The 17,192-nt window shown below is 40.3% G+C and overlaps 1 long non-coding RNA gene across 1 annotated transcript in view; it reads left to right on the top strand.

The window, feature by feature from the left end:
* The window catches only part of LOC108522475 (uncharacterized), a 91,915-nt gene that overhangs the window by 52,522 nt on the left and 22,201 nt on the right, over positions 1 to 17,192 (top strand). The window lies entirely within an intron of this gene.

The following is a 17,192-nucleotide window of genomic DNA, read 5'->3' as shown; positions in this document are numbered from 1 at the left end:
CACTCAGGTTTTCAAAACAAAAAAAAATCCTTTCAAAAAAAGCTATTGGACAAATGCTGAAACTCTGACTTGCCTGCCCTTGCTTAGCAGCCGTCATTGGAACCAGGGGAAGGCTCCGGCTGGCTGCTTCTGGTCAGGCCTACCAGCCTCCTGGGCTGGCTGCTTCTGGTCAGGCCTACCAGCCTCCTGGGCTGGCTGCTTCTGGTCAGGCCTACCAGCCTCCTGGGCTGGCTGAGGACACTCACAGGGGGAGCAGGTTCCTCAAGACAAGCCCCCTTTGCTGGCCCTGGCTTGCTCCCTCCTCCCTCTCTGTCTCTTCCATCTCTGTGTCCCCTTCCCTTGGACTGCCTCAGGAAAAGGAAGAAGAACTTTTTTTTAAAAAAGAAGTTTAATGAAACCAAACACTTGTATTTCCAACTGTTGACATTGGATTTGTGCTTCTCCAGCTCTGCCATTTGGGACAAGTCTTTCTCCTCCTCTCTTCACCCGATGGTGTAATGCAAACAGACCATAAAAAAATAAACTTTCCCCCCAAATATTATCTTAGGCCTCATTTTATCATGCTTCCTTGAGCTGTCTCTGTAAAAGGGAAGAAAAAAGAATGTGGGTTTTATTTTGCACCAGGCTGGATGGAGAGGGCCCTATAGCTGGCTCTTCTCGGTGTGGACTCTCTCCTTTGACTTGTGGTCTCCTTCCCAGAGCACTCAATGGCTGTTCCATTTCCATTTGTGCCTCACCTAGGTCCCCCACATCAATTCTCCAGTTCTTGTCCATTCAGCTGCAAAATGGGCTAATAACACCTACCTACAAGGTTGCTGCAACACAAAGGGACTCAGAACACAGGGTGGGTACAATGCAGGGGGAGGTGGTGGGCTCTGATCTAACTGCAGAGAATATGCCCCTGCCTAAATGCAGTCTTGCTCCACTTAAAAGCAACACAAACCAACAAGTGAAAACACTCTGTGATGGCCAAAACACAACACAACTGCAAGGTGAATTTGGGCTCGAAGCTACCTGTTTTCAACTCCACAAGGACTAAGTGAGACAATATTTGAGAGAGAAGCCTTAAACTCCACATTCCCTAGAGTGGACAATGCCCACAATTTAGCTCCCCAGGTGAGCGAGCATGAGGACCTTCCCTCCTTGAAGGTGGGCTCTGATGGGATGGGAAATGGGAAGAAAAACTGAGATTCACTGGGCCTGGGGTGACCTCTCAGGAGGTCAAAGGACCTGGGGAGAGAAGGCTGGGCCGATGGGGCCCAGGTTGGCCTTTACAACAGTTCAACAACATTCAGATCTTAGCAGCTAGTACCTGGATGTGACAAAGCTTTGAATTATGAAGAAATAAACAAACAAAAAAATCAGGCGTTTACCCTCATAGTCCCATTTGAACAGCATCACTGGTAACCAGAGTAGAACGGGAGACATTTCAAATTGGAATTTTGCCATTCTGAAACCCCAAATAAATGAATGGGTCTAGGCTGGATCTTGGAATTAAACATCTATGGTTATTATTAAAATATAATTATTTTAAAGATGATTACACGTTCTGGAGAACAAAGGCACTACCACCTATAACGTTGTCTTGCCAAAAATAATCAGACCCACATTGGATCAAGCCTATAGATCCAACTAGCAATTTACAGGAAACATAGGGGCCAGAGGAACACATCAACAACACCGTGGGGGTGCAAGTGGCAAAACCCTCGTTGTAGGAAACTCTACCAATGATCCAGTTCTTGTAACACATACATTCACAAGGGGAAAGGAGTGCGGTAAAGGGGAAGTCTGCACATTAAAAGAGACTTTAAAATATTTTAAAAGTAAAACTAAACCACAATGTTGAAGAATGCACATGTGGACTGATAATGGCAAGAGAAAAGGAAGGAGGGTGTTTCCATAAAAGGCAAGTAAGTGGTCACCTCTAGAGGACAAAGAGGGAGGGGTGAGGAAACAGTCTTTTTCTATTGCTTATAACAGAATACCTGATACTGAGTAATTTATAAAGAAAAGGAATTTATTTCCTACAGTTACAGAGGCTGAGAAGTTCAAGGTCAAGGCACCACATCTGGCAAGAGACTTCTTGATGGTAGGCACTTTCTGCAGAGTCCTGAAGTGGTACAGAGCATCACATGGCAAGGGGCCTGAGTGCTAGCTCAGGTCTCTCTTCCCCTTCTTATAAAGCTACCAGTCCCACTCCCATGATAGCCCATTAACCCATTAAGCCATTGGATAATCTTCACTTTTAATGATTTATTAAGTTATACATTTCTTTTCTGTGTCTGTGCTAATTTTTTTAATCATATAAATATTTTTTGTTTAAGTACATGCCCCTGATTCTTCCTCTACTCCTAGCCCCACAAATTTGGAGCCCTTTTGACTATTAGCTGCCAATTTCTAGGTTCTAAATTCTGCCCAGCTCTCTATCCTCCTTTTCCTAGATTACCTCCTGATTATATTTTATATCAATCATAACGAGTTGTTATGCTACAGAAACAAATAACCCCAAGATCTCAGTGGCTTAAAACAGAGGTTTACTTCTTGCTTATGCTACATGTCCATCATATCTCAGCAGGGGGCCTCTGCTCACCTTTGTTGCTCAGAGACTTAGGCTAACAGAGCAGCCACTTCCTCTGATATCTTCAGGGTCTAGGACAGGACTGACTGTCCATCAAATGGTTTGGCATGGAACTGACACATGTAACTTCTGCTCACAATCCACTGGCTAGATTGGTCATGTGGAACCATCCAACCACAAGGAGGAGGAAGTGCTGTGTTGTAAATATGCACAGAAATATTTGGTTGGTATACACTAATAAAGCAGTCCTTGCTTTTTATGGAACTGATGTACACAAGTTTCAGTTTAGTGAAATAATACCAGTTCCCAACGACTAGTTCAAATTTCAGTCATCACAGTACATTAACTATAATTGCATAAAGTACAAACTTCACTGCCTGCTTGCCAGTCCACAAATCATGACATAAACAACAGATGCACATCATGATGAACCAATCACATCACTTCTTTCAAAGCCTGTCCATGATTAGTCATTGCACATCTGTTACTCAGTTCATGCCCAGACAGCAAAATGTGAAGTTGTGTTGCCTCCTTGTCTTCCAGTGATAAATCCATGTGACGAAAATGTTACAAAATTGGACCATTGATAGAGGGTAAGCTAACAAAAATAAAAATGCAACAAAGAAACAGAATGTGATAAGGCTAGCAGTAAACTGTATGTGATTAGATTGAAGATCTGAAATTGGCAAGAGCAGAGCAAAGATCAGATGCACCATGGCCTGCATGGAGCGATGGAACAAATTGCACTGGAAAAATCCAATGTGTATTAAAAACAAGGTAATGTTGCTTCATCTTTTAGTTTAAATTACAATACGAACAGAAAGCTGCTTATGCTTGGAGAGTTTTCCACTTTGGATTGAAGACTGTAATATTTCAAAATCCACAGTAGTTTGGCTTGCATCCTGGCCAAGGCATTGATCTTAGTTGCCACATTGCAAGAAAATGGTAATTACAAGGATACTGAAGAAGAATCTTTTACTGCCAGTAAAGGCTTGTTTCCCCATTCCAGAATTTAGCATGAACTGATTGATGTCAAGCTACTAATGAAGCTGCAAGCACAGGTAAGGATGTAGCTGGGAAATTTGCATCCAGATTCCAAGAAAATGAAGATGTCCCAATGGAAGTGGCACTGGCAAAAAACTTCATCTTCAAGGAATTCTTATAGATACTTTGTGACACTGCAAGAGCAAAGGATAAAACATCACCAGCTGACTTAGAACTAGACTACACTTAGAACAAAGTACGACAATTCACCAAGGCATAGAAAAGTTGCTCCAGCTGTATCATAAGCTATACAGCAAGGGAAAAAAGGCAAGAACTGGGCAAATGACGTTTGATATGTGTTTTACAAAGAAATAAAACACCTTAATTCTCAATGTTTCTAATGTTTTAAATTACAATGTAATAAATAAATATTAGTTTTGTTAATTTTTCATTTCCCTATGCATTTATAACCAACAGTAAGAGAATGTTTAATGTTTTGACAAAAATGTTTAAAGGTCACAGAACAACTGTAATTCTTCCCACTGATTATTAAGATTGCTTTGCGGGGTTTCAGCTTACACAGTCATTTTAAGGGTCTTGCACTACTATGCAAAATAAGGAGTTCCTGTATACATAACTGGTTTATGTGGAATTAGATTCCAATTTCCCCATGTCTGTCTGTGCCAATTCACTTGCATGGAGTGTGAGAAAACTCCTGGAAAAAAAGAATTTGAACCATAGGGTTAGGTAGGAATAGGGATTCCAGGTATAGTTTGGAGGCTATTAAACCCTAACCTGTTCCAGCCACCTTCATGGCCTATGTGTGACCCTGAGTGGGAAAGAGCTTTGTAGATAAAATGAGACCAACTGCACCCGCATAGAACGCACCACTCTGCTGTGGGATCCAGAGAGAAGAATGTCTACTATGCAAAGGAATGGTGCTTTTCATTTACTGTACGGAGGTGGGGTGCATAGATATATCAAGCTACAACCGAAATAAAGACTCAAAACCTGGTTTGGGCTGAGCATCCATGGGACCTCCCAGATTCATCTAGGCCTTCTGACAAGGGTGAAGCTCCCAGAACCTATCTGATGCCCAAGAGCAACAGTGCTGGTGGGAGCCTCTGCTCCAGGGAACAGAGAGGAGGCCATCAACACTAGGGTGTAAGCTGCAGCCTCAGAAGAGGGTGGAGAGCAGTGGCCAAGCAGCAGTGTGATCTGTTGAGAATGTGTGGGCTCCTGATGGTCACTCAGGTGTTCTGAGGAGGAAGCAGGGTAGGGTCAGTGTGGAGAGCCCTGCAAGGGGGCTGAGGTTCTGAAGTTATATTTAGTGGGACCTCTAAGCTCAGGAAATTTACACTACGTCAATGTACTATTTTTTCATGCTGCCAGTGAGGCCTGGGAACATTAGGGCTGTTTATATAGGTAGGGTGGCTATATAATTTATTGTTCAAACTGTGGATATTTTAAAAGTAAAAAGCATTGCTACTAATAATTAAATCTCTTGGTAATGAAAGTCACAAATGGATTGTCCCAGCCAAACCAGTCTGTAGGGTCGTCTTAGTTACAGATGCAATGCAGGTAATTGTGAATTAGAAGTCAAATCAGAATTAGTAAAAATGAGTGAATTTGCTGGTGTTGCTGCAACTGGTGGTGCAGGCAGAGCTCCCTGGAAGTGGACTCTGAGATAGAGATGAGTGTGCAGGACACTTACTAGACAGTGCACCCAGGATCAACATCTGTGGAAGAGAAGGGAGAAAAACAGGATTGGGCAAAAGGAGATGCTGGAATGTCTGTCAGTCTCATCAAAGGCCTCAGCTGACCCCATGGGGAACTCTGGGCCGGGATGACCTGCAGAGCTGCCCCAAGTTGGGGTGAGGCGGATGGGCCTCCATTTTCCACATCAACCAGTCTTGGATTTGGCTGCCGCAAGCCCTCTCTCCAGCAGAGAGGAGATTTCTGGAGAGTGCTGACAGGTGGCAGGACTCCCAAAAGTCCTGAAGAGGGGTCAGGGTGGTATATCACAGCATCCACAGCCCTGAAGGAGAGGAGGGTCTGAATTAAAAATATTTGTATAAAGGTATGTGCTTTAAGGTCAGTCATTAGTCAAATCCTTCCAGAGATCCTGCTGCATCTGTTTTGAAAAAGAGGTGAGAGTTGATGGAATTAGCATGCTAGATGCTTATATGCAAATGGTATTACCAAAAAGGGGGACTTAGTCTCTCAAATCAGTAAAAAAGAACCAGTCTTCTTGGTACTACTTTGAAAACTTTTTCCCTAGGTAAACTTCTCCCCAGCTCTATTTGGTAATATCTCTATTTAAGACATGCACGTCAGGCTTACTATGTTCCAGGCACAGTCTGAAGCACCATGGAAGTATTAATCCACTTCATTCTCATAACAAAACTATGAAGTAGGCATTACAGACAAGAAAACAGAGACCCCTGCAGCCAGGTCATCTGCCTTAAGTGGTGGTGCCAGCATTTGGACCCAACTATCACATCTCCGGAGACTCTGCTTTTCATCATGCCACACTGGCTCTCTGGTCCACCATTTAATTTTGTAAGTACTATATCATTGCAATAAAATGTAACAAGTATCCAACTGACAGCTCCTGTCAGTTGCCATGTTCAATCTTTGAAGAAAATAAAAATCTGCAGTGATACAAAGAAGTAAAATAATAATAAAAGAAATATCTAACGTGTTGAAGTTTGACTCTGTGCCAGGCACTGTACTCGCAGCCATCCATGCAGCACACCTCTTTACTATGCAGAACACTTCTTGCTGGTCTTGAAGGAGATTCTTATTTAATTGGGAAGTGAGACCAGAAACAGTTACACAACCATATGCAAGGCACGTGTGATTAACAGCCCTTATGTGCGAGACAGGCTGCCACTTGGCAAAGTGGTCAGAGAGGGACAGTCTGGGTTCAGATCCAGGGGATTTAGAAACGCTGAAAAAAATTATGGGGCGCCCTTCCCCATTATTAAAAATAAGTGATAAACAACAAAATTATAGTAAAGAAGTCCAAGAAAGTTCATGTCTTTCCCATTATGATTATTTCAGTACCTTTAAAAGAAAATTTCTCAGAACAAATTCTTGCCAAACAATGCTTTTAGTTGCTCATGCTTTGCTGGTGCAAACTCTAGGGTGATCTTCAGTTAGTGTAATCCAGCCCTGAAGAAAGAAGAGCTTACTGTGGACCCATCAAGTCAGAATGCTTCATGGACCTCAAAGACAGTGGGATTAATAAAGGGGAGAAATGAGGAAAGGGTATGTCCAGAGGGAGGAACAGGGAGGAACTGAGAACATTGTCCTCGCTGAAACACAGGGAGTGTGCAAGGGTGCACCTAAGCTGGGCAGATGGATTAGGGCCACATTTAAAGGCCTTGATTTTCTGGTCATTATGGGCTTGTAATATGTCCCATAAGACATGGAAATCTATGGGAGGGTACTGCAATGTTGTCCCTGCCATTGTCTCTCCTTCCGGTAATCTGAACACCCAGGCAGCCAAAGTGCTCAAAGATCTCTGGAGCAGAGCTCCAAGCAGAAGGGGTCTGGGATCCTCAGCCACCCCATAGGCAGCTCACCTATACTGTGGCTCTGACACTGCGGTTACTGTAAACTCAGGGACTTCCTCATTGCTCAGTTGCCCTTCCAAGGGGACCTTACCAACTATAGGTTTTGGGCAGCTGCCTAGAGTTGAGGGCTGACCCTAAGGGGCCCTAGGCCTCCCTCTATCCTACTGCCCAACCATTCTCCTGTGGTCTTGCAAACAGCATTCCATCAGGTATAAGTGCTTCAGCCATCTTGGTTTCATCTTTCCGTCCATCCTCTGCTGAACTGTTAAAGCATTTTATTCCACAAACAAATCTGATCTTGCAACTCCTCTGACCTGAAGCTTGCTGCAAGGCAGAAGAATGGCAGGAATGCACTGGGATCAGTGTTACTGCGGGTGCATTGGAAGAGAAGGGCCGAGGCTTGGCTGTAGCATCAGACACTGGAGGCAGACCCAAATTCTTAAAGACCCAAGGCAGCAAAGCCATGTCTCGGGCTCTCTTTCTCCCAGGAACAAGAGGATCATGATCGAAGTTCTGGAAGGTGCTTCACAGAGTTTTTCCTCTCTGTCAAGGAGTTTTAAGCTGCTGGTTTAAATTGCTGCCCTATGAAGAATTTCCAGATTATTGGTGGGGCTTTCCTTTTCTGAAGAAAAATTTCAAACATTGTTTTTCCACCTTAGTTTTATGCATTCAGGTCAAAGTTTCTGGCTCCTCTTTTTGGTAGAATGAAATATCCCAACCTGGCTGAATTCAGGATGGAAATGTTTGTGGAAATTTTGGCCTGGCCCCGCTAAGAGGAGCATGTGGCTAGAGAGGCCCCCAAAACCCAGAGGAACTGGCTACCAACCACCAGCGGGCTTGGTCATGTGTGCATCTGTCCAGACAGCAATTTTTCCTCCCTGGCTTTAGTTCATGCTTTCTGGTTTCACAATATGTTCCTGTCCCTCAAGCCCTTCCCAGTCCTTTCCATGAAGGCTTCCACAAGCTCCTCCAGGCCACAGTGGCTCGTCTCTGCTCATACAAGAGTCAGACCATGTACAGTACGATCCAGGACTTAGTTGAACATTCTCGCTGCTTACCAGTGAGTCTCCTTTCCCTATGAAGATGGAAAGCTTGCTGAAAGCAAAGAGCATGTTTTGTCAGCATTGGGCTAGTATATAGTGTAGGTGCATAAAATATTAATTATACTGATTAAAAGATGGGTCAGCCAAGGCCTTTCCCCAGGATGTTGATCTAATACACACACACACACACACACACACACACACACACACACACACACACACACACGATGGAAAACATATTTACTGGATTCTTCCCAGAGACGTGAAGGGGAAGCAGTAAACTCTGATCTATCTCATGAGAAGCAAAGTGTGGCTGGGAGAGATGCTCAAGGACTCCCAATAGACAGTTGCAACACATTTTTTCCTAAGGGGTTGGCAAGTTTTGCCCAGAGCCACACTGATTAGGAAGACAGAATGAAGACTTGGCTACTGTTTCCCTTCACCAGGCAGAGCTCAGTATGACCTTTAATTGCATGTGCCCAGATTTGTTTGAAGAGCGTCGTCTTTAGTCTGTTTTAGCTGCTATAACAAAGTACCATAAACTGGGTAGTTTATAAACAGAAGAAATTTATTTCTCACAGTTCTGGAGGCTGGGAAGTTCGAGATCAAGGCATGAGCATGTTTGGTGTATGCTTATGTCAAATAGGAGTGGTGAAAGTAGGCATCGTTGTCTTGTTCTAGTTCTTAGAGGAAAGGCTTTTGGCTTTTCCCCATTCAGCATGATGTTAGCTATGTGCATGTCACACATGGTCTTTATTATGTTGAGGTATGTTCCTTCTATGCCTAATTTGTTGATAGTTTTTATCATGAAGGATGTTGAATTTTATGAAATGATTTTTCGCATCTACTGAGATGGTGGTTTTTGTCCTTAATTCTGTGGATGTGATGTGTCACATTTATTGATTTGTATATGTTGAACGAGCCTGGCATCCCTGGGATAAATTCCACTTAATCATTATGTATTATCTTTTTGATGTGCTGTTGGATTTGGTTTGCAAGTGTTTTGTTGAGAACCTGTGCATCTATGTTCATCAGGATATTGGCTTGTAGTTTTCTTTTTTTGTTGTTGTATCTATGTCTGGTTTTGGTATGAGGATAATGCTAGCCTTGTAGAATGAGTTAGGAAGAATTCATTCCTCTTTAATTTTTTGGAATAGTTTGAGGAGAATTGGTGTTAGTTCCTCTTTATAAGTTTGATAGAATAAAGCAATGAAACTTTATTCTACCCAGTCCTGGACCTTTCTTTGTTGGGAGACTTTTTCATTACTCCTTATGGTTTGTTCAGGTTTTCTGTTACTTCCAGATTCCATCTTGGTAAGTTGCATGTGTCCAGGAATTTTTCCATTTTATCTAGATTTTCCAGTTTGTTATCTTGTAGTTGTTCATAATAGTCTTTGAGGGTTTTTTTGTATTTCTGCAGTATCAGTTGTAATATCACCTTACTCATTTCTGATTTATTTTACTTTTTTTGAGTCTTCTCTCTTTTTTCTTGGTTAGTATAGTTCACAGTTCATTAACTTTGTTCATCTTTTCAAAAAACAACTTTTGTTGGTCCTTTTTTTAGTCTTTATTATTTCTTTCTTCATGCAAATTTGGGGTTTGGTTTTTTCTTGCTCTTCTAGTTCTTTGACATGCATCATTGGGTTATTTATTTGAAATCTTTCTACTTTTTTTAATGTAGGCATTTATTGCTATAAACTTCCCTCTTAGCACTGCTTGCTATATCTCACAAGTTTGGGTATGTTATGCTTCCTTCTTCATTTAGTTAAATATTTTAAAATTTTATTATAATGTCTTCCTTGACCCATTGGTTGTTCAGGAGCATGTTGTTTAATTTCCAGGTATTTGTACTGGTCCCAAAGTTCCACTTTGTTGTTGATTTCTAGTTTTGTTCTACTGTAGTCTGAAAAAATACTAGATATGACTGATGTTTAGGAGAATTTTTGAGACTTATTTTGTGGCATAACATATGGTCTATCCTGGAGACTGTTCCATGTGCTGATCAGAAGCATGTGTATTCTGCAACTGTTGAATAAATGTTATGTAGATGTCTGTTAGGTCCATTTGGTTTAAAGTACAGTGTAAATCCAATATTTCTTGGTTGATTTTCTGTCGAGATCATCTGTCTAATGCTGAGAGTGGAGTGAAGTCCCCGACTATTATCGTATTAGATATACGTATTATCGTATAAGATTTGCTTTCTATATCTGGGTGCTCTGGTATTGGATGCATATATATTTAAAATTATTAAATCTTCTTGCTGAATTAATCTCTTTATCATTATATAAATGACCTTCTTTATTTCTTTTTACTATTTTTGACTTAAAGTCTTTTTTATCTGATGTAGGTATAGCTATGCCTGCCTGGTTTTGGTTTCTATTTGCATGAAATATCACTTTCTGTCCTTTCACTTTCAGACTATATGTGTCTTTACAGGTGAAGTGAGTTTCTTATAGCATATAGTTGGGTCATGTCTTTTAAAATTTTAATCCATTTAGCCAGTCTGTATCTTTTTGGTAGAATATCTTATGCTTTTACATTCAAGGTTATTGTTGATATTTGAGGACTTATTTCTGTCATTTTGTTGTTTTCTGGCTGTTTTGTATAACCTTTGTTCCTTTCTCTCATTGTTTATCAATTTGGTTTGGTGTTTTTTTGTGTGTGGTGGTAACATTTGAATTCTTTCTCTTCCTCACTTGTATGTTTGCTCTACCAGTGAGTTTTATACTTCTGTGTGCTTTCATGATATTGTTCTTCTGCTTCCAGGTGATGGACTCCCTTGAATATTTCTTGTAGAGCTGGTCTATGATTTCCCTCAGTTTTGCTTGTCTGAAAAATATGTTATTTCTTCTTTATTTTTGAAGGAAAACTTTGCTGAGTATAGTATTCTTAGCTACTAATGTTTTTCCTTCAGCACTTTGAATATATCATCCCATTCTCTCCTAGGCTTTTACTGAGCAATACACTCTTATATGTAACTAGATGCTCTTCTCTTGCTGCTTTTAGAATTCTTCCTTTGTCTTTGACTTTTGACAATTGACTATAATGTGCTTTGGAGAAGACCTTTTTGGGTTATATCTATGTGGGATTCCATGAACTTCCTCTATCTGGATGTCTAAATTTCTTGATAGACTTAGAAAGTTTTCAGGTATTGTTTTGTTAAATAGGTTTTCTGAGCCTTTGTCCATCTCTTCTCCCTGAGAAAATCCCAAAACATGAATATTTGGTCACTTTATAGTGTTGCTTCATATATCAGTACTCTTTCTTCATTCTCTTTTATTCTCCCTCCACTTTTTTATTTGGCAGGGAGTGGTCTGATTGGATTGTTTCAAAAGACCTGTCTTCAAGATCAGAAATTCTTTCTTCTACTTGATCTAGTCTATATTTGAAGTTCTTAATTGTATTTTTTATTTCATTCATTGAATTCTTCTAGGATTTCTGTTTGGCTCTTTTTTATAGCTATCTCTTTGGTGACTTTCTTATTCATATCCTGAGTTGTTTTCTGCTTTCTTTGTACTATTTATCTGTGTTTTCTTGTATCTCACTGAGCTTCTCTAATATCATTATTTTGAATTCTTTTCTAGGCATTTTATAAATTCCTTTTTCACTGGAATCTGTTGCTGGAGAATTATTGTGTTCCTTTGTAAGTGTCATATTTCCTTGCTGTTTCTGTTTCCTGTGCCGTTACATTGATATGTGTGCATCTGGTGTAATAATAATTTCTTCCAATTTTTTGAATTGGCTCTCATGGGGAAGACTCTTTCCTATAGATGTATCGCTGGCGTTGTTGGGTAGAGTACATTAGCTTTGGTTCTGGGTGCATGCAGGTGTGTATTCTCTGTATGATTTCTTTGGCTGTAAACAGTGTCAGTGATGTCTGTGATTTCCTCAGTGGCTTAGGCTGTGGTTGTTAGCAGAGGCCATGGTGAGGCTTTGCTGGAGACTGAGGTGCCAGGTAGGCCAGCTCTCAGGCATACCTGAGTAGGGACAGTAGTGGGCCAAATGTGCCTGTCCTTGAGTTCCCAGGTGGTATACATGGACACCACTGTTAGTGGGCCCAAGTGGGCTGATTCTTGGGCTTTCAGACGGCGTATTCAGTTGCCATTAGTGCCATTAGTGGCCAGGCAGATGGGAAGGTCCTGCGTCCCCTGGGCAGCATGTGATGGCAATAATGGTGGTGGAACAATTCTGACATCCCCAGGTGGAAGGTGCTGGTGTTAGTAGTGGCAGCAATGGGCTGGGTGGGCCAGTCTCTAAGGCCCCAGGTAGCATGTGTGAGTTGGTGCCAGCAGTGGTGGCAGGCTGGGTGGGCCCATCCTCAGACCCTAGGAGGAGTGCACAGATCCCCACAGTGGTGGATGGGGCAAGATGATTCCCAGGTCCCCAGGAAGCATGCTTGGGCACTGAGAGGGGTGGTGCCAAGTGGGATGGGCCTGTCCCCAGGCCTGCATGGGTGCAGGCTGTAATGGGCAGGGTAGGGAAATGCCCCCATCCCCAGGCAACGTGCTTGGTTGGTGGCAGCAATGGTGGCAGCGGATGGGGAGAGCCCATCCTCAGGGTATGTATAAGTGTGCTGCAGTCCTGCTGCTGGGGGTTGGGGTTGCTGTCAGTGGCAGTGCCCCCAGGCAGGTGACTCTCAGGTGCTGGAGAGCATGACATTCAGTTCTCTTTGTCCTGGGGTAGCCTCCCCAGTGTGCTGCAAAGTGCAGGACACTAGGTGTGCTAGAGTGTTGGTGCCCTGTCATACTGCTGGGTCCAGCTGGCTTCGTGCCACTGCAGTCCTCTGGGTGGATGTAGGACGATGTCAGTGGGGCTCTAGGGATGTGAAGACACAGGAGCTGTTGGACCCCAGGACAGGATGCAGTCTGATGGGGTCTGGGCTCTCAAAATGGTGCTGTGCTGCAGCTGTTTGGTCTTAGGGGTGTATGAACTCACCCACCATAAGCTCCCTCTCTGGAGCAATGCCATTGCATGGATTCCAGGCAGCTCCATATACTGGACTCAAGGCCTGCAATGAGTCTTTATTGAAACACACTATGTGCCTAGTCTCAAGGTAGGCACCATAGGAAGGAAAAAAGTAGAGGCAGGAATGGCAAGAAAGGGCCCACACTGTGGATTTCAGTCCTACACCCTGCTCATCCCTCCCTGTGCAAGCTCTCACTGAGGCATAAGCTCTTGCCTAACTGCATTCACTGTAGTATAGCCCCCGGAATGTCCATGTCCAGTCACATGGACAGCCCTTGTTTTCAGCAAGAACAAGTTATCAAGATTGAGCTAGCAAATCTTCAGGGAAGACAACCTGGTCTTAACTTCTGTCGTAACATATTTCTTTGGTGATGAAGCATCACTGGGTTTGTTGAAAGCTCATTCAGTGTTGCTAACGCTCAAGCACTCAGGCATTCCTCAGGTCCAAGCAGAGGATTAGGGTGGGGAGTAGGCAGGCAGTTCTTGGCCAATTAGCTCAGAGGCACAGCTGTGCTGTTGAAGTCTATGCTCCCTACACTGTATCTTACAAGTAGAGTTATATTAGAATACTATGCATAAAATTGTAGATTTTGGAGTCAGACTGCCCTGAGTTCATTTCTAGGCTCTGCCATTTGCTGGCTATGTGACCTGGGCAAGCCTCAATTTTTAAGCTATTAGTAAAGTGATACTTTGCTTCCTGCTTAACTTGGATAAAGTCCAATTTATCTTATTTTCTTTTGCAGATTGTGTTTTTGGTTTTGTATCTAAGAAATATGGCCCAAGGTGTCTTAGTCCAATTTGGGTTGCTATAACAGTATACATGAGATTGGGTAATTTATAAAGAAGAGAAATTTACTTCTTATAGTTCTAGAGACTGGGAAGTCCAAGATCAAGGCAACAACAGGTTTGGTGTCTGGTGAAGGCCTGGTTTCCACTTCCAAGACTGTATCCTCCAGAGAAAGGAACATTGTTGCTCACATGGAAGAAGAGTGGAAAAGGAAAGGGAGAGAACCTACCCCCAAAGGCCCTTTTCAAGAGGCATTAAACCCATCTTTGAGAGTGGAGCCCTCGTGGCCTAATCACCTCTCAAAGGCCCACCTCCCAATACCATTACATTGTCAATAAATTTCAATCTGAGATTTGAAGGGAATATACATTAAAACCATAACACAAGGTCACAAACAATTTATCCTATATTTCATGCTAGATATTGTAGAGTCTAAGGTTTATATTTAGGTCTGTGATCTATTTTTAGTTTTGAATATGCTACAAGGTAAGGAGGGTAGTGAGAGGTTCCTCCTCTCTCTTTTGTCTTTTCCTCCCTTTCATCTTTTCTTTCTTTTTTTTGAGTATGTGAACATGTAATTGTTCCAGTACCATTTATTGAAAAGGACATTCTTTCTTCATTGAATTACCCCTGCACCTTTGTTGAAAGCCAATCAATAGTATATTTATGGATCTATCTTGGGACCCCCTATTCTGTTCTACTGATCTACACATCTGTTCTTTGGTCAAGAAGACTATCAACTTTGTCTTTCTTTATAAAAAATGTATTGGTAATCCTAGGTTATTGGTACTTTCATATACATTTTATAATGGACTTATTAATTGTTACAAAGAGAGCCTACTAAAATTTCACATTGAATCTATAGACAAATTTGGGGAGAACTGACATCTTGACAACACAGAGTCTTGTAATCTGTGAACACAGTATGTTTCTCCATACATTTATGTCTTCAACTTATTTCAGCAATATTTTGTCATTTTCAGTGTATAGGTCTTGCACATCTTTTGTTAAATTTATTCCTAAGTATTTTGTCATTTTGTAAATTAATGGTTTTCAATTTCATTTTCTTTTGCTGCAAATTAATAAAATATAAAATAAATTTTATATATTCACCATGTAACATGTGACCTTGCTAAGTTCATTTGTTAGTTCTAATTGTAGTTTTGTAGATTCTTTAGAATTATTTACACAAAAAAATTATCACCTGCAAATAGACACAATTTTACTTCTGTCTTTCTGATCTTTAAAAGCTTTATTTCTTTTTCTTGCCTTAGTGTAATGGCTGGGACTGATGGTACAATGTTGCATAGAAGTTATACGAGTGGGCGTCCTTGCCTTGTTTCCAAACTTGCTGGGAAACCGTTCCATATTTCATCATTAAAGATGCCCTTTATCAGGTTGAAGAAGTTCTTTTCTGTGCTAGATTGCTGAGAGTTTTTATTATGAACATATATTAAATGTTGTCAAATAATTTTTCTGCATCTATTGAAATAATTGTATGGTTTTTCTACTTTATTCTCTTAATGGGGTATATTAATTTTTTGAATATTAAACCAACCTTGTATTCCCAGGATAAGTCTCCCTTGCTCATGATGTTTTATTCCTTTTAATATATTGTTGGATTTAATGTGTTGATATTTTGTTATAAATTTTAGCATCTATGTTCATGAGGGATGTTGGCCTGTAGTGTTCCCTTTTGCAATGTCTTTGTCATGCTTTGGTATTAGAGTTTTGCTGGTACCATAAACCAAATTGAGAGGTGTACTCTGTCCTCCTCTAGTTTTTAAAAGTTTGTGAAAGTTTGATATTATCTCTTCTTTAAATGTTTGATAAAATTTACCAGTGAAATTACCCGGGCCTATAATTCAGATTCTCTATTTCATCTTGTGTAAATTTTGATGATTTATATTTATATAAATTTGTCCATTTCAACTATTTTGCAGAAATTATTAGTATAAAGTTCCTTGAACTATTATTATATTCTCTTTTTAACATTCTAATGTCTGTGATTTCTGTGGTGATAAGTCCTCTTTCATTCCTGATATTAGTAATTTTTGTTCTCCATTTATTCTTACAAAGTCTGACAAAATTTATCAGGTTTTGTATTCTTTACAAAGAACTAACTTTAGGGTTTACTCATTTTTTTAATTGCTTATCTGTTTCTTATTACATTGACTTCTGCTCTTTATTATTTTCTTTGTTTTACTTACTTTGGTTTACTTTGGATTTGAGGTGGAATTTTAAATCACTGAATTTAAACCTTTCTTCTTTTCTAATGTAAGAATTCAAAGCCATAAAACTCCCTCTAATCACTGTTTTAGTTTATGTTGTAGTTTCCCTATCATTAAGTTTTAAATATTTTATCATTTCTCTATGATTTCTTCTTTCACCTATGGATTATTTAGAAGTGCAATATATTTATTTGGATTTGTCCTAGATAACTTGTTTTAATTGTCCTAGATAACTTATTTTAATTGATTCCTAATTACATTGTGATCAGAGGATCTATCCTACTATTATTTCAATCCTATAATTTATTTCAGGATTTGTCTTATAGCCTGGGATATGGTCCTTGTTGGTGAGTATGTACAGCTGGAAAAAATGTGTATTCTCCACCTACTGGGTATAGTGTTCTATAGACATCAATTAGGCTGGGATGTTGATATGGCTGCTCAGATTCCCTATGACTTTACTGAATTTTTTTGTCCTGCTTTCTACCAATTGCAGAGAGAGTATTCAAATACCCCAAAATAATTGTAAAATGTTCTATTTCTTCTTTTATTCTGTCAAGATTTGCTTTATGTATCTTGAGGATCTATTCTTAGGCACATATGCATTTATGATTATGTCTTCCTTATTAATTGACTCTATTTTTAAAGTTCATCTCCTCTAGTCAGCATAGAGTTAGATCTTGCTTTTTAAAGAACAGTCTATTCTGGTAATCTCTGCCCTTTAACTGGGATATTTTGTCCACTACCATTTAATGTAATTATTAATATGATTGTTAATAGATTGTATTTCTTTTTTGTTGTCTACTTTGTTTTTAGTTCCTCTGTTCCCCTTTCCTGCCTTTTAAATTGTTTGAATACATTTTATAATTTTGTTTTAACTTATTTGTTAGATTTTTAGATCACATTGGATTCGTTTTTAAATGGCTGATCTGATTATCACACAAACATCCTTCTGTTTTCACAGTATATTTAGTTAATATTGCATTTCTTTATGTAAAATGTAGAAACCTTGAAACAGTGTAA

The sequence above is a fragment of the Rhinopithecus bieti genome, unplaced genomic scaffold (assembly GCF_001698545.2).
Source record: "Rhinopithecus bieti isolate Rb0 unplaced genomic scaffold, ASM169854v2 scaffold_61117, whole genome shotgun sequence".
In the NCBI taxonomy this organism is placed as follows: Eukaryota; Metazoa; Chordata; class Mammalia; order Primates; family Cercopithecidae; genus Rhinopithecus; species Rhinopithecus bieti.
Note: the sequence above shows the minus strand (reverse complement) of the source record. Positions and strands in the feature narration are given on the sequence as shown.